The following is a 19,367-nucleotide window of genomic DNA, read 5'->3' as shown; positions in this document are numbered from 1 at the left end:
TTTGGTGTATTTATCCTGATACTTTGGCTCATCATGATACTATGTTTGGGACGCTTCATTGAGGGAAAATATGCTAAAATGGACACAGCAAGCCAGAAAATCAACTTGATCCTCAAGCCACACACGTCTTCACACGTCAAGAAAAGAGAACTTTCTTCAGTCAATTTCACAGCCAATCCTATACCGGGTGGGGTAGCATGGGACAATACTGACTATGAAATTTATGGTCCGCTTGAGATCCTCAAATATCCACACCAAATCAAGATCTCGTTGAGTGACTTTGTAAAACCAAACTCATTTGCTGATGATTGGGACTTTGAAGGTATCAATGACATGATGTCTGACCTAGTGATGTCTGCTAAATTTACCAAACATGATTATTTGCAGGGTTCGTCTAATTATGATAGTATGTACTGCTACAACCACTATGGTAACCATTTTTTACATAAATCAGCACAACCTAGAAATGTTTTAAATTTTAATCAATGGGAACATTGTGCAACCCCTCCAAAAGGAAGCTCAAGAACCGTTTATGACAAATATTCATATTTTCAGGGTTCAACACAAGTAATGCTGAAACATTTTATTTCAAATTGTCAAATAAGACAGGAACAAAAACCATGCTTACAAACACAAAATTGATATATTCGGACTCATTTTTTGAACAAATGAATACATTTGGTTTTGATTATTGGGACAAAAATGTTGAAGTAAAAAGTGTTTGGGGCACAAAAGAATGGCAAGTACAAGGTATAGAATCATTGTTTAGAGCCTGCATGATCCCAGAACAAATTATATTCTTGAATGAAACTATTCAACAAACTACCTGTCTTGGATTAGCCAAAATCAAAGACTTAAATAAACCGTCTAATTCCAAAACCAACAATGAACAGCAATAACTCTGCAGATGAAGAGATAGACGTAAACTATGTATTAAACCAAAACAGAACAAATCCTGATTGGAAACAATGGTTGATCTGGCCCACAGATACTAATAACTGTCAAGACAGATTCCTGAACAAAACACAGGGGTTCAAATTGACCAGGCCAGACCCTAGATATTCCCAAAGACAACACCCAGGGATAATCACCACCTACAGTGTGGGCAAACTCTGCCTTCATTGGCTAAAAACTTCCACACTCACAGAAATTAAGCAACACCTAACTTTACTTACTGATGGTGCTGACTTGCGTGATTTAATTATGGGACGCAAACAGCGTCAAAAACGCTTCATAGCAGCCTCTATATATGCAGCTTACAACGAGGCCTGGAAGATAACTCAAATTGAGACAGCAAAAAGTATACGGGAAATTGACCGTATTAATTTGGAAAAATCGCTTTCTGTAGTGGACAATGGGTTAATGACTGTGTCCTCCAGAATCTTTTCATTGGACAGCATTGTGTCATCAGCAATCGACATAATATCGCAAGACTTACTGTTGTTACAACACGGTCAGTCTCAATTGCGTTCTATTGTACAGCTTGGCTGGACGTTACAAAATCTGCGTTCAGGCTATGTGCCTTGGCGTTTAATCAACACAACGTCACTATTCAATATCTTTAACCTTACTGATAAACAGATCAGTATGGCACAGAAGGGTGCTGATTATACAATCCTGAGCATTGAGAAACTCGAGAGATTACCATTGACAATGTCAGAACGACCTGTCATTGAATGGATAATACATGGGATAATTAACATTCCGATATCTACTTTCAGGTTTCAATACTGCCAAAAATATATACAGGCTGGCATGTACGAAAAATTGGGAAAAGGGTACATTAAGACAACATGGAACTTGCCCTATTCACATGCATTTGTCAGTAATAAAGGACAGAAAGTGTTTCTTAGTGGCAATAAATGTGCGATGTCACTAAGCGGTACACTTCTGTGTAATGGAATTAGTTTGCATGGAGCCTGTGAAGGGAACTCAAATAACCTTTCATGTCACCAGCTAGGCACACCTGCAACAGAGATAGAACCATTCTTTAAAAGACTCTATAACGGGAGTTACATTCTAATTGTGGATCGCAGATGTTGTAGTCTACTGCCCGGGGTTCCTTATCTCGTTAGTACGACTGCGAAGGTCATGTGCTGTGGACGCTTATTGTTCCCCAGCTCCTTTCCAGACAGGGAGGCAAGGGCATGGCCTAACTTGAAAATTACTTCTATTCGAGTTGATACTTTAAGCAGAATGAAAACAGTGCTTCTTCAGACGCCGACCAGGCTCACGTCATCAAAAGAAACGTATGATCTCCTAGTCGCAAGGACGACTGCAGAGATTCACTCATTGTTATCAACTAATTCCCCCATACATTTCGCAGAAATCCTGAATGAAATCTTAAATATTTCTGATACCAGTGGAGTCTCAAATGTATTTAAGACAGTATTTTCGATGGCATTAACACCATTCAAAGCCATACTGGGTATTTTTCCAGACTTCGTCCATTCGATTTTTGGAGGAGTTCCCCTCATTCTGGGACTAATTGCAGGAATCCTATTCTTAGTCCTTATATTTCGTTATGGCAAACCATGTCACAGACAAAACACCTGGGACAAGGGAAGAAACAATCCGAGCCATTGGATACCGGGACCGGATATCAAAAATCCTGGGACTAAACCGGCTTAGAGACCTGAACATGACTTGGTTTCTTTCATTTCGACCGATATGGCAAAGATGTGTTTTACCTGTATTAAGGTGCATGCTGTGCGGAGAAGAATGCGTGTTGGACACCTGTCTGACGCTACAATCGGATGTGCCAATGGATGCAGAAACATTGTTGGGTCCGGTAAAGGCTCATGCATTGTGCTGCCCTCAACGGCTGCCAATCCTGATGACGGCATTCAAGGAAACTTCACCACTACGATTAAGGGGTAGTGAAGATCAAGATGAAAGCAGCATCGATCAGGTACAACCTTCTGTCAGCAATACTACTCAAAACGTCAATGGAGACAATCATGCACATAAATGCATGGTTACATCCTTTTCCGAGTTAGTGGAACTCTCACAGGAAGCTGTTGACAGCTTTTTCAGCAGTCTCAATGATATGATGTTCTCACCAGAGCAGAAATAATGACTCTTGAACAAGCTAGCACACGGCGTTCCCGACACCTTGAATTTGGCCTTCAACTTTAATAATAAAGTAGCAAGATCGACTTTTCCTCCAGTTCACGGACAGCAATTTTTTAGCAGCCCCAAAATATTTTTGTTAAATTTTACGGGACACTTTTCTTCTGCTTAAAGTAAGTACTATTCTTAGAGAACTAATTTCTATTTTTAGAAACTTCATAGACATTAGCTGCCCGCTGGTATGTTTATAAATATTTTTTTTTGAACTGTGATGAAGTGGTCTCGAACTTTTCTTCTGTATTAAGAGCCATTTCATGTGTAATTCTAATATTCAATTACTAATAATGTATACATATGCGTGACTATTTTAGCATTATTCTACTGCTTGAGTGCATATAGTACATATGACTATTTTTTCCCCGTATGTTACATAATTTCAAAATGCATTATGTGTATTTTGGGGTGGTAAGGTATACACGATACTCTACAGTATGTTTTACTATGCCTAGATTCGTAAATATGGCCATAGTTAGCGTGGAGTGGGTGTGATGTATTCCTATAGGTTCTGTATCGATCCCCCTATTCCTGACCCTATTCTGGTTAACAAATTAACTAGCAGCCATCCCATGATGCAGAAACCGTTATCTGATTACGCCAGACCACGGCACAGGAGCGCGTTATCTGATTAGGTCATAACGCTTTCCATCTAATTAGGCAAGCAATATTCCTCCAGCCCCTGATAAGGCATACAGAGTTCTCAAAACAAATCAAACCTATGACAACCTGGGAAAAACCCTGCGGCCATTGTTTTGATTTCACCGAGAACTTCAGTAAAAGAATGTGCTAACGACCAGCTCGTATGACATCCTTATTGACGTATCTATGTCCATCCTTACGTTGATCTCGGCACCTTACAGGTATAAATATTACCGATATTGCCTTAAGCAAACACACGCGGTGGTGACGAGATCGAGCAGCGAGACTTGCCGAAGCCCACTGACGCTGCCCCGCCTTCCTGACGCGCTGAGAACGAGATGCTGCCTTTCTCCTGCCGAGAAATCCAGCTCCGGTGCTTCCGAGCAGCCCTTGCAGGCAGCCTGGAATATCGAGACCAAAGATGAGAGATACCATCCCTCAATCATCCTAGATTCAAGGTACGGAACTGAATAACCCCTTGCAGAGAATTCTTGAATCAGTCATTTGGCAAAACAAACTTAACTTAAACTACTACTTTCTATCCCCGCCCACGTATTAGGCTTAGGTCAGGTACATTGGGGTAGGCGTAGTTAGAAGCACCAGTTGAGTACGATTAGTCAAATGTTTATATGTATGTATCTATTTTATCCATTTTAAACCACCATATGGCTTAGAAACCATATAAATGTTTTTACAGTATTATTTTATACTTCTGCTTTTATTGTATGCACTTTACTTAACCATAAGTATTGCAATAATATCGATTCATTTCTCTTGTACGAGAAAAGAGACTGATCAATAAATAACATCTTTTATTGAACACGCCCGTCTCTTCCTTTTCTCTACAATCTGGTGAAACTAAGAATGCACGTACTGACTGAGTAAAATAAGTTGTCTTTTGTTTTCACACGACTCTAGAGATACACTCTTGATTAGGGGAGAGCAAAGTTGTCATGTTCTATGGTTGTCAGAAACTAAATCCCTTCTTGTCTATCCAGGGAGGTTCAACTCCTCCTTGCCTATTCGAGAAAGTTTCTAGTGAACTCTGAGCTAGCTGGCAAACCCAAAACTTTAAGTCTAATATCGACAGTAGAAGACCTAGTTAACGTCTGGTCTAGGTCTATACTATTGGAGGTATTATTCCAATGCGCAGAGCCTATTGGGATAATAGGAACTACACTACAAGACGGCAGGCCTGAGAGCAGAAGTCGGCCCGGGACCAGGGTTCAATTCCCGACGCGGCAGGGTCGTGGACCTTGGTCAGCGGACTCGATAATTCTCGCTTCGGTGCTTACTCTAATCAGGGGTTCCACTCGGCAACTCTGGGCATTAGCTTGCCTAATCTCCACAACGGCCCCACCAATTCCGGGGATGCCTGGCTCCACCTTGGGGACTCCCAGCAAGGGACCATCCCACAGGGAAAGCCAGGACGGGTTCCCCAGAGTTATACAGCGCCGGGACGCCCCGTTGCTGGGGCAGCTGTGCGCTTTACAAGTATACTACATTTACATTTACATTTATTGGGAGAAAGAAATTAACAATTGGAGTATGTTAGATCTGGGGGTCTCTAGTTGGCAGAGGTAGGTACCACCGTCCAAATAGGGACCCTTGCTTCTAGTCAGGGCAAGGAGATAACCCTCTGAGATAACCCCTGCTCACCCTCTAGGTAGCTTGGCACGAGCAGTCTAGGCTAACCAGAGGCAATGCGTAAAGTATTTGTACCAACACTCACAGTAACACAGTGAAAACACCACAAACTGACTCCACAACAGTTTAGAAAAAGTAAAGGTATTTTTAGTCTAAACTACACAAGACCAAAACGACAAAAATCCAACATACACAGTTCAAGAATATGGTTTCAAAAAGAGTTCTTAAGGTTGCGTTAGAATTCTCTACGTTGCGATAGAATTCTCTACTGATGCGTGAAAAGTTCACAGTTGCGTCACGTTTACTCACAGTACCTTTTAGTTGCAACAAAGTTCCAAAAGCAGAAGCTGGTGCGGTGGAAAACAAGCGATGCGTTGCTCCTTAGACCCTGGGGAGGCGATGCGACAGCCCCGCTGCAGCAGCGGGCGTGTTGCAACGAATCCGTTCTGTATGGGGAGGAAGGCCACTTGTATGGATTCCGGTGCGTAGGTTCCGTAGGAAGTTTGTTCTCGCAAAGGCACGATGCAACGATCTCGTAGGGGCTGCGACGATCTCCGGGGCGACGATGCGCGGTCCAGCGGGGATCCTCTCTCTCGCAGTTCCTCGATGCGTTGATTCTGCGATGATGCTCGCAGCGACGTGATGCGGTCCGCAAGCAAGCGGTGTGGCGATCTCACCCAGCGACGACAGGCTCTGCGACGATACTCGCAGCGATGTTCGATTCTCCCGCACCTGTCTGGTGTGTCCCGCAAACGAAGGATGCGACGTCTCTGGCAGCGGCGTCAGGCGCTGCGACGATCTCGACCTCCGTAGCGGCGGGAAACTTCTCGCACAGTCGGGGATGCGCTCCGCAAGCGAGCGATGCGACACTTTTCAAGTTCAAAAGTCACTCAAGCTTAGTTTCAAGCTTCCCAGCTCAGGTACAACTTCCAGAGGCCCCACAACTGGATCAAGCACTCTAGGAAGGACAGAACTCTCTCAGCAGAGTTCAGAAAAGCTGGGGGTGAAGTCCTTTTGTTCCTGGGACTTCAAAACAGGGAGCTAGCTCTACTCAGGCCCTTGGAGATTCCTTCAAGACAGGGGACACAGCTCAGCAGCAAAGTCCTTCCCCTCTCCTTGGCAGCAAAGCAACAGGTCAGTCCAGCAGGGCAACAGCAGGACAATCTTCCTTCTTCAGTTTCAGCTTTCTCCTTGGCAGAGGTTCCTTCTTGATTTCCAGGATGATCTAATTTTCTGTTGTCAGGGGTCCTGTACTTATACCCCTAAAGTCTTTGTTCTCTAGGTGCATGTGGGCCCTGAGCCCGGTCTGAACCAGTTCTGGGTGGATCCTGAGCACTTTGTTTTGCTGGCTGCATCTTTCCTTTCAGATTGAGGGGCAGGGTCCTCAGCCGCCCAGCAGGGGGGTGGAGCCAGCATTGTGGAAGGCAGGCACAGCCCTATTCAGCCCAGGTGCTAACTCCTCCCACCACTCCAGTTGCAATTGCAGTCATTCAGCCTAGTGCTGACTCATCCAGCCTCCTGGGGAATCCCCCAGCCTCTGTCACTCTCAAACCAGACAGTCAATACACAAACAGGCCCAGGCACACAGAAGGGTCAGACAAGAGAACAGCAACTTTCTAAAAGTGCTGTTCTCAAACACAGGATTTAAAAACAACCTTTCCTAAAAGATGTGTTATTACATTCTGAGTTCAGGGATACTACATACTTATGTCCTATCTTGTTCCTATGGGAAGAAATGCTGTTAACCACTGTAGCCAGCATCCCCAATGTTAATCTATGGAGCAAGATAGCCTTACAGTAGTGAAAAAACGAAAATGGCTGCCATTCACTACCAGAGCATGTCACCTGCACTAGTACATGCTCTACCTTTTACATACACTACACCCTGCCCAGGGGGGTACCTTGGTCCTTCCATAGGGGTGACTGATGTGCATACAAAGGGAAGGGTTAGGCCTGGTCAGTGGGGACACTGACCAGGAGGACATGGCAGTTCTAAACTGCCCATAGGCACTGCAGTGGCAGGCCTGAGACACCATTTTAGAGCTACTCCTGTGGGTGGCACAATCAGTGCTGCAGGCCCACCAGTAGAATTTGTCATCACCAGCCCTGGCACACCCAGTGCACTTTACTAGGGACTTCATAGTGATACAAATATGCCAAACATGTATATTCAATCAGAATAATAATTTACACAGGGAGCACTTACACTCTGGCACTGATCAGCAGTGGCAGAGTGTTCAAAGCATCTAAACCAGCAAAAACGAATTCCAGCACAGCATCAAAAATACAGGAGGTAGAGGAAAAAAGATAGGGGAACCCACGCCAAAGATGCCAGGTCTAACACGTGTCCCCTCCAGCTGAAAGTGGAGAGAACTGCCTACCCTCTTGGGAGTTCTCTTCACTAAGGCAGAAAAACCTGGACAGACCATCAGCATTGGCGTGTTCTGTGCCAGGGCGTGTTCCACCGTGAAGTCCATTCCCTGTAGGGAGATGGACCACCTCAACAGTTTTGGGTTCTCACCCCTCATTTGCATTAACCATCTGAGGGGCCTGTGGTCGGTCTGAACACGGAAGTGAGTCCCAAACAGGTAGGGCCTCAACTTTTTCAGAGCCCAGACCACAGCAAATGCCTCTCTCTCAATCGCACTCCACCTCTGTTCCCTGGGGAGTAGTCTCCTGCTAATGAAGGCAACCGGCAGGTCTCCTCCCTCCTCAGTGATTTGTGAGAGTACGGCTCCCACACCATGCTCTGAAGCGTCTGTCTGAACTATGAACTCACTGGAAAAGTCAGGTGCCTTGAGCACCGGCGCTGTGCACCTAGCAGTTTTCAGGGTTTCAAAAGCAGTTTGGCAGGCGTCAGTCCAGTCAACTCTTTTGGGCAACTTCTTGGAAGTGAGTTCTGTCAAGGGGGCGACAATGGTGCCATATCCCTTGACAAACCGTCGGTAATACCCAGTGAGTCCTAAAACGGCCCTCACGTCTGTCTGGGTCTTGGGGGGCTCCCAAGCCAGAATGGTATCAATCTTTGCCTGTAGGGGCGCCACCTGGCCGCTCCCCACTTGGTGTCCCAAATACACCACAGATCCCTGCCCTATCTGGCACTTGCTGGCCTTGATAGTGAGGCCTGCCCTTTGCAGAGCCTTCAACACTTCGCAGAGGTGTTGCAAATGTTCCTCCCACGTGGAGCTGAACACAGCAATGTCATCCAGGTATGCGGCGCTGAATTCCTCCAGCCCGGTCAGTACCTGGTTAACCAGTCTCTGGAATGTGGCAGGGGCATTTTTCAACCCAAAGGGCATGACTCGGAACTGGAAGTGCCCCTCTGGCGTTGAAAATGCTGACCTCTCTTTGGCCCCATCAGTTAGGGCAATCTGCCAGTACCCCGAAGTCAAATCAAATGTACTGAGGTACTGGGCAGCTCCCAACCGATCCACGAGCTCATCAGCTCTGGGGATGGGGTGTGCGTCAGTCTTCGTGACCGCATTGAGCCCACGGTAGTCCACTCAAAACCGGAGTTCTGGAGGGCCACCGGGCGTAGCAGCTTTCTTGGGCACCAAGACCACTGGGCTAGCCCAGGGGCTGCTGGAGGGCTCAACACCCCTAGCGCCAACATCTTGGAAACCTCTTCCTTGATGCTGGCCCTGACCTTGTCAGCCACCCTGTAAAATTTTTGTTTCACAGGCGGACTGTCTCCAGTGTCCACGTCATGGACGCACCAGTTGGTGACTCCTGGGGTCAGGGAGAACAGGGAGGACAACTGACCCAACACTTGGCAACAGTCACTCTGCTGTTCTGGGGTTAGGGTGGGCGAGAGGACCACACCATCCACTGACCCATCTTGCTCCTTAACTGCCAGGAGGTCAGGGAGAGGATCACTATCCTCTTCCATTCCTGCATCTATAGCCATGAGCATGGTTACTTCAGACCTCTCAAAGTGGGGTTTGAGGCGGTTCACATGCAAGACTCTCATGGGCTGCCTGGGAGTCCCCAGGTTAACCAGGTAGGTTACCTCACTCTTCCTTTCCACCACCTCATATGGCCCAGTCCACTTGTCTTGGAGCGCACAAGGCTCCACTGGCGCCATCACCCACACTCTCTGCCCAGGTTGAAATTCGACCAAAGTGGTATTCCGGTCATACCATCTTTTCATTTCTTCCTGGCTTGCTTCCAGGTTCGCCTGAGCGAGCTTCCTGAAGCGTTGTGTCTGGTTGCGGATGGCCAGCACATAGCTGAACACATCCTGGTGGGTTTTCCCACGGGACTTTTCCCAACCCTCCTTCACCAGTGAGAGAGGTCCTCTAACAGGGTGGCCATACAGGAGTTCAAAGGGACTGAACCCTAAGGACTTCTGAGGCACCTCCCTGTAGGCAAACAACAGGCATGGTAACAAGACGTCCCACTTGCGTCTCATGGGCTCCGCTAGGCCCATAATCATACCTTTCAGGGTCCGGTTGAACCTTTCAACCAACCCATTTCCTTGAGGGTGGTAAGGAGTGGTGAACTTATAAGTTACCCCACTCTCCTCCCACAGAGACTTCATGTACTTTGAGATGAAGTTGGTACCCCGGTCGGAGACCACCTCTCTGGGGAACCCCACACGGGAAAAGATCCCCATCAATGCACGGCCCACCACGGGGGCTGTGATTGTCCTGAGAGGGACTGCTTCCGGGTACCGGGTGGCATGGTCCACCAAGACCAGGATGAACCTGTTGCCTAAGGCTGTCTTGGGGTCCAGGGGCCCTACAATGTCTATGCCCACCCGCTCGAAAGGGGTGCTCACTACTGGGAAGGGTTGAAGGGGTGCCTTCAACTTTGTTGCAGTCTTGCCACTGGCTTGACAGGTTTGGCAAGATCTGCAAAAGGAACCAACGTGCTTTCTCATCTGGGGCCAGGGGAAGTGGGTGACAAGCCTGTTTAGGGTCTTGTCTTGCCCCAGATGTCCTGCAAGAGGCACGTCATGAGCCAGACCCATTAGGAAGTTTCTGAAGCGCTCGGGTACCACCAGCACATGGGCTGCACCGGGCTCAGCAAACTTGGGCTCGCTATATAACAAGTCATCTTCCCAGTAGATGAAGTGATCTCTGGCTGCTCCACCTGCTGCCTGATCTACAGCCTGTTGCCGCAGACCAATGAGGGAAGGGCACTCCTTCTGAGCCTTGCAGAATTCCTCCCTGGAGGGACCACCTTCCTGCTGCCAATGGGTCAGCTCAGGCAAGTCTCTCAGTTCGGCTACCTGTTCCCCTGTAGGTTCCAGGGCATCCCCCTCAGGTTCTGCTTCCTCCTGGACCGTGGGAACGGCTGGGGCTGGTTTCCCGCACCCTCTGCCTCTTCCTCTCCTGGCAGGTCTCTGGGCCACTGTTTCAGGCTCCAGTTCTGCTGACTCCCCCCTACTGGCTGTCATAGCACGTGTGGACACACAGATCCAGGCAGGCAAACCCAACATCTCCAAGTCAGTTCTGTGTTCTACATCCTTCCATGGAGAACTCTCCAGGTCGTTACCTAACAGACAGTCTACAGGCAAGGCATCACTGACAACTACCTCCAAAAGACCAGAGACTCCCCCCCATTCAAAGGGAACACGCGCCAGCTTGCTGAAGCGCACTGAACTGTCAGCTGCCACTACAGGGCGGAGTACACCAGGGATGATTTGCTCTTCAGACACCCACTGACACCTCACGGATGTCACGCTGGCTCCTGTGTCTCTCAGAGCCTCAATCTCCCTCCCACTGATGGTCACCTTCTGCCCATATTTCTTAGTGTTAGAGGGCAGTAAGGTTTCTTGGACCACCACTTGGTCTCCTAGAGAGACAAGGTTCATAACTGCTAGCTCCCCTCAATCACTAGAAACCAAATCCCCTCCCAAAGCTACACTAGCTAACGCTGGGGCGGGGGCACCAGTGGGTGCTTGCTTCTTCTTGGGACATTTTGGAGCAATGTGGCCCACCTCATTGCAGTGATAGCAGGTAGGTGGACCCCGGTTGTCTTTATTGTCCCGCCTGCCCTTAGAGGGCCATGGCTGTTTAGGTTTGGGGGGTTGGGATTCCTTTCCCTGGGAACTATTTTGGGGCCCTTCTGAGAACTCCTTTTGGTTACCCTTGTCCCCCCACTCTTCTGCTGGGGACCCTGCCCACCTTTGGCTGTGGTACCCACAATTCCTCTGTGGACCCTGGTACTGGTCCAGCGGTCCGCCTCCTTAGCAAGCTCAATGGGGTCTGTCAGCTTGCTGTCTAAAAGATGCTGGCGCAGCTCTGGAACACAAAGACTACTCAAGTGCTCCCAACTGATTAAATGCAACAACCCCTTAAAATCAGTTACTTTACTGCCCTTCATCCAACCTTCCAGTGCACGCGAGTACGAATTCACACACTCCATCCAAGTCTCAGACTCTCTCTTCTTGGAGTTCCTAAACTGCAGTCTGTACTGCTCTGGGGTAAGGCCATACCTGAGACATAAGGCCTCCTTCATATTGGGGTAGGTCATGGCACCTGCTAATTCTAAGGGATCTAGAGCACTCCTCCCAGAAGCCTCAAAATGTTTCCACAGGCCCGCCCCCCAATGCTGATCAGGCACACCATTCATCTTCAATGCAATTTCATACGAAGTGAACCAGGCATAAATATCCTCACCCCTATGGTAATTCTGTACCAGGTTCTTGGGAATATATACTTTACCCCAATGCACTGGCTGCACGCTGCCACCATTAGAACTGGCATCCACCTCCTTGGCTTTAAGATCCAGTTCTCTCATGCTCAACTCATGAGCCAAAAGCAATTTTTTCTCTTCTAAGGCACGGGCATTTTTGCTCTCCTCCGCCGCCTTTTCTACTTCCAATTGCTTCATTTTCATTTTCATGACTTCCAACTCATACTCTCTTACTCTCTGATTTTCTTGTAACTCTTCTGGGGAGAGGCCCCTGCTGGAATAGTTGCTGCCAGCTCCTGCACCTACTTTGCCCATTGGCAGATCTGTGCTTTGAAAACCATTTTCTACATCCACATCATCTCTCTCTTGTGCCTCCCAATGGGCTTTCAAGATTATCTGCAGCTCCTCCTTTCTGTAGACGCTTTTTATGGGGCACTCAAACTCAAGGCAGAATTTCCTCAGTTGTTCAACTTTGTATGAACACAAATCCTCAATGCAAAACTCTAATTCTGCTTCTGCCCCCTCACTGAGTGCCTTTCCTTTCACAGACATGATGCTTTGAAGAGTTACTCAAAAATAGAATCAAAAATCAAAAACCAGTAGTATGCGGTGGCGTAGTGGTCTGCACTCACTAGTGATGTACACCAATTACTGTGGGTCAAGTACAAATACAAGTTCAAATCCCACCGCCTGACCACCAATGTTAGATCTGGGGGTCTCTAGTTGGCAGAGGTAGGTACCACCGTCCAAATAGGGACCCTTGCTTCTAGTCAGGGCAAGGAGATAACCCTCTGAGATAACCCCTGCTCACCCTCTAGGTAGCTTGGCACGAGCAGTCTAGGCTAACCAGAGGCAATGCGTAAAGTATTTGTACCAACACTCACAGTAACACAGTGAAAACACCACAAACTGACTCCACAACAGTTTAGAAAAATAAAGGTATTTTTAATCTAAACTACACAAACAAAACGACAAAAATCCAACATACACAGTTCAAGAATATGGTTTCAAAAAGAGTTCTTAAGGTTGCGTTAGAATTCTCTACGTTGTGATAGAATTCTCTACTGATGCGTGAAAAGTTCACAGTTGCGTCACGTTTACTCACAGTACCTTTTAGTTGCAACAAAGTTCCAAAAGCAGAAGCTGGTGCGGTGGAAAACAAGCGATGCGTTGCTCCTGAGACCCTGGGGAGGCGATGCGACAGCCCCGCTGCAGCAGCGGGCGTGTTGCGACGAATCCGGTCTGTATGGGGAGGAAGGCCACTTGTATGGATTCCGGTGCGTAGGTTCCGTAGGAAGTCTGTTCTCGCAAAGGCACAATGCGACGATCTCGTAGGGGCTGCGACGATCTCCGGGGCGACGATGCGCGGTCCAGCGGGGATCCTCTCTCTCGCAGTTCCTCGATGCGTTGATTCTGCGACGATGCTCGCAGCGACGTGATGCGGTCCGCAAGCAAGCGGTGCGGCGATCTCACCAAGCGACGACAGGCTCTGCGACGATACTCGCAGCGATGTTCGAATCTCCCGCACCGGTCTGGTGCGTCCCGCAAATGAAGGATGCGACGTCTCTGGCAGCGGCGTCAGGCGCTGCGACGATCTCGACCTCCGTAGCGGCGGGAAACTTCTCGCACTGTCGGGGATGCGCTCCGCAAGCAAGCGATGCGACACTTTTCAAGTTCAAAAGTCACTCAAGCTTAGTTTCAAGCTTCCCAGCTCAGGTACAACTTCCAGAGGCCCCACAACTGGATCAAGCACTCTAGGAAGGACAGAACTCTCTCAGCAGAGTTCAGGGAAGCTGGGGGTGAAGTCCTTTTGTTCCTGGGACTTCAAAACAGGGAGCCAGCTCTACTCAGGCCCTTGGAGATTCCTTCAAGACAGGGGACACAGCTCAGCAGCAAAGTCCTTCCCCTCTCCTTGGCAGCAAAGCAACAGGTCAGTCCAGCAGAGCAACAGCAGGACAATCTTCCTTCTTCAGTTTCAGCTTTCTCCTTGGCAGAGGTTCCTTCTTGATTTCCAGGATGATCTAATTTTCTGTTGTCATGGGTCCTGTACTTATACCCCTAAAGTCTTTGTTCTCTGGGTGCATGTGGGCCCTGAGCCCGGTCTGAACCAGTTCTGGGTGGATCCTGAGCACTTTGTTTTGCTGGCTGCATCTTTCCTTTCAGAGTGAGGGGCAGGGTCCTCAGCCGCCCAGCAGGGGGGTGGAGCAAGCATTGTGGAAGGCAGGCACAGCCCTATTCAGCCCAGGTGCTAACTCCTCCCACCACTCCAGTTGCAATTGCAGTCATTCAGCCTAGTGCTTACTCATCCAGCCTCCTGGGGAATCCCCCAGCCCCTGTCACTCTCAAACCAGACAGTCAATACACAAACAGGCCCAGGCACGCAGAAGGGTCAGACAAGAGAACAGCAACTTTCTAAAAGTGCTGTTCTCAAACACAGGATTTAAAAACAACCTTTCCTAAAAGATGTGTTATTAAATTCTGAGTTCAGGGATACTAGATACTTATGTCCTATCTTGTTCCTATGGGGAGAAATGCTGTTAACCACTGTAGCCAGCATCCCCCATGTTAACCTATGGAGCAAGATAGCCTTACAGTAGTGAAAAAACGAAAATGGCTGCCATTCACTACCAGAGCATGTCACCTGCACTAGTACATGCTCTACCTTTTACATACACTGCACCCTGCCCAGGGGTGTACCTTGGGCCTTCCATAGGGGTGACTGATGTGCAAAAAAAGGGAAGGGTTAGGCCTGGTCAGTGGGAACACTGACCAGGAGGACATGGCAGTTCTAAACTGCCCATAGGCACTGCAGTGGCAGGCCTGAGACACCATTTTAGAGCTACTCCTGTGGGTGGCACAATCAGTGCTGCAGGCCCACCAGTAGCATTTGTCATCTCCAGCCCTGGCACACCCAGTGCACTTTACTAGGGACTTCATAGTGATACAAATATGCCAAACATGTATATTCAATCAGAATAATAATTTACACAGGGAGCACTTACACTCTGGCACTGATCAGCAGTGGCAGAGTGTCCAAAGCATCTAAACCAGCAAAAACGAAATCCAGCACAGCATCAAAAATACAGGAGGTAGAGGCAAAAAGATAGGGGAACCCACGCCAAAGATGCCAGGTCTAACAGAGTAACATCATTTTGATAGTGTCCAAACGATCCCAATAAAACAGAATTCAAGGTGACCAGCCCTGGGTAAGGTGTGTATCCCTGGAAAACAGACTTTCCATATTTAGCTTTAAAATGCCTCTAATGTTGTTGGTATACAGAATTCCCAAATACTTGCTTTCATCAGAATCATTGATGCAGTATTTACTGAGAAGGGTAACTTCTGATTTATCAATATTAAGTTTACAGCCGGAAATATCAGAGAATGATCTCAACTCCTTAAAAAATGTTGGAAGAAAAGATTCCAATTGTGACATGAATAAGAGAATGTCATCAGCATATGCAGTGTATTTAATGTGTGTCTTTGAGTTTAAAACCAGAAAGGGTGTCAGAAATCCTTAAGAAAAACAAGGTGTCTGGCTGACAGCGGTTACAGACTTGAATGGGAGCATAGCCTGCAGCAGTTGGGGGAGCTGGCCCAGGGACCTGCCTGTCCCTGTATTCTGAAATCCTGGGAGGACCAATCTGTGGCTGATCCCATGCAGTTTAAGTAATGGCACTTATCCCTCTACATAACATAAGGCCTGTTGACAAATTGTCCGCTATTGCTTTTGCCTCACTGCACATCAACAATCTACATATCCATGTGATGAATATTTACGTGATTGCTGTACATCTCATATGCACAAGTATCTTGGGGTACAACTAGCAAGTTATAGCCAAAGTGCACCCCTGGCTCAATTGTTTTGTTGGGCAACACCACCAAAGTTGGATTGTGACATGGAATGTCAGATGACAAGACCATGCAGACATGCCTTTGTTTTAATACACCATTGCTTTTCTGGTAAGAAGACAAAGTTGAAAAATGACTATCTATCCATTATGGTAAATGGGCGATTACACAGCATGAGTGAGGCCGTTAACTGCATAATTTGTGTGGAATGCTGATATCTCAGGATAGCCAGCCTTACCTATCCTGTCTTCACTTGGGTGTAAATCCTAACATCCTGGCTGGACGTGCCATACCAAATGAACTTGGAAGGCAATGTAGATGATTACAGTATCAATGTCCATCTGACCTGCGTTTGGGAGATTTTACAGCTCAAGCAATGTTCACCAAACAATCTACTCATGTATACTCTAACAGACTATGTCATTTAGGACATGGTTCCTCTGTCACCCCACCCGTCATGTAGGCCTGCATAAATTGGCTAAAATTCCACCTTGACATTAGTCAATAACTGATGTACTTCAACATATTTCATTTAGGATGTATCATGTCTACAACAAATGCTTTAATTGGAAGTGGAATTCCCATTGAACAGGTCATTGCAAACTTCCTCCAGCATCACACAAACCCCCACATGCATCAACCTATTTAGGAAGTGCAAACGGTGCGAATCGGTAAATTCGGCCGTTTGCACTTCCTAAATACGTTTTTGGGATGCATGAAACAATTCACTATTTTTTGCATTTCTTAAAAATGCAAATGCAATTAAGGAATCGCATTTGTGCGATTCCTTAAATGCAATGCATCAATTTGTAAAAAATAGCGAATTTTGAAATTGGAAGTGCAAATTAACACGATGTTGACCCTCGTGTTAATTTTCGAAAATTTAAAAAAAAGCAAAAAAATGCATTTTTTAAACTTGTATGTTACAGACACACATGTCCTTAGGACATGTGTGTGTGAAACATGCACTTGAAAATACATTTCAGGGGTGCAGGGGGGGGTCCTTTGGACCCCCCTCTGCCCCCTTGCAATGCATCAACAAATTGCGAGTGCAAAAAAAAAAAATGCAAAACGGCATTGATTCCTATGGGCTTCTAGGCCCATAGGAATCAATGTAATGCCATTCCTTAATTGCGATTCGCAATTAAGGAATCGCAATTTCCGAAAATTAAGAAATCCTAAAAACTTTTAGGATTTCTTGATGCATAGGATTTTGCATTTCCTAAATAGCGATTCCTTAATTTTCGCTATTTAAGAAATGCAAAATCCTAGATTGATGCATGTGGGGGTTAATCCTTTCACAACATAGTAAAGAGCCAGTTGAAACACACTGGTATCATCTGGATCCTTGAAGCATCCACTTCAGCCCTGGTGTATGGGTCTGGACAACCTACAATACATAACATGGCACCTTGCAAAATGAACGGAGAACACATACACTGTGGGCATAAGAAGCACAGTACATTGATTTAGCAAATGTCTATGTAAGTCTTCACATCTAGCAAGAAGCATATGGCACAGTTGACATGGCTTGATGACACACATAGGCATGGCCGGTTGAAGTGTGGACAGATTTGAAATGCCGAATCAGGAACCAGGTGCAGAGAATGCTAAGCAAGTACAAATACATATCTACTTGCAAAATGGTGCAAGGGTGCCAGTTTTGGCAAAAGCCATCGATTTGTGTCCCTGCATAAGTAAAAAGGATAGGAATAGCCGATGCATCTTGAATCTGGCCTGTCTCTGCCCTTTATTTTTGATGCACGTCAGCTGAGCATGATATCTTGCTGAACTGCCCTGCACCACCCAATAGGAATTAGGCCCTTTGAGTACGGCACACACGTGAGTCAGTAATGATCTGGAATGTCTGGCGACAGCACAACCTACATAGTGCTGGTGGGGCAGGAAGCACTTATGGGGCTGGCATGTACTGCATGGTCTGTCTGGGCTAATAACAGGGCAATGTTTAAATGTCTCTGTGGTATGCTTCTCCATATTCAAAAAGAACAATTGATGGACAGAATGCAGAACAATGTCATACATTCACCCCAGTACCGTGATCTGGGCCTAAATCCATTGTTTTTTTGCTCACCGTGCCATTCCAGTTTGGACCCAGCCATATGCAAAGCAGTCTTGACCCTGCGCCCAATGGGAACAGTCCAGCCCGAACTGCTACACCAGGTCCTCCCTGGACTGAAAACTAGCATCCTAGGATCGGTTTCGGGCTTTCAGCCCTCATCAGCTAGGATAGCCTGACTCCAGTAGCATGGAAAGCACGGTACTCATGTCTGAGCATACCTGTCCCGCTCGGGGTGAGAAATGCAAAAAGAACACTTGATGGACAGAATGCAGAACAATGTCATACATTCACCCCAGTACTGGCTTGGCAGTTCGGCCTGGACTGTTCCCATGAGGCACAGGGTCAAGACTGATTTGCATATGGCCAGGTCTAAACAGGGGTGGCATGGTGAGCAAAAGAATGGTGAATGTTTTGATTTGTTCTGCATTCCGTCCATCAATTGTGTGTCTTATGCTTCTCCATATCAGCATAGTAAGGAAGACTCATGGCATTCTGACCATGGAACGTACACGACTTTCAAAGTCAGTGGAGAGAAAACAGATAGTAGCAAAGTAAACTCCACTATTAAATAACAGAATATGTATACTTACCAACATATCTCCTGACTTCAATCCTGATATAATCCAGGGGGTCAGCCTCCTGGTGGACCACATCTACCCAATGATGCTTAAGCTGGTGTATACTGTTCCACCTTTAATATGCGAATCATGCGCTGCTGTACTTTTCCCACCGTTTCTTCCGGGCCTGGGTGGTGTAGCCCAGGAGCACATTACCGCCACTAGCAATCATGTTGGGGAGGTAGTAGATGATGAGCAACAGGAAGCCCCCAAAGCTCCTGAGCCAACATGTTTCGGGCTTTGTCCCTCCGAGACATATCTCTTCACAAACATATTCCTAAGTAGCATACATCTACCTAACACCTCCTAAATACCCATAACAAGCCAGAACCCTAGAAGACTGACACCCCAAAATACACTTGACAACACAATACAATTAACAACAACAACACACTAAACACACATTAGGGACACAACAAGGACAGCACAAACACCAACAACACCAAGAAACACCTCAAAACTCCCAAAACACCACATAACACCTCCAGCACTCAGGACAGACAAAAATACTGTAAGAGAAAGTGTAAGTAACTTCACACTTCCCGGTTATCAGCATAGCAGCACCATTACATAATTTCCCTGGCGGATGCATCATGTTTTCATCAAATGCATCGGGTTATTTTACACTTCCGTGGAAAAATAGGCACTGCATGATTTTCAAACATGCATGACAATGCAAAATACTGTATTTTGGATGCATGCGATTGAATGCGTAACATCCAGCTTATGCAACAGCTGCAAAGGTTCAACCATTACAGAAA

The sequence above is a fragment of the Lissotriton helveticus genome, chromosome 4_1 (assembly GCF_964261635.1).
Source record: "Lissotriton helveticus chromosome 4_1, aLisHel1.1, whole genome shotgun sequence".
NCBI lineage: Eukaryota > Metazoa > Chordata > Amphibia > Caudata > Salamandridae > Lissotriton > Lissotriton helveticus.
This window is presented reverse-complemented; position numbering follows the sequence as displayed.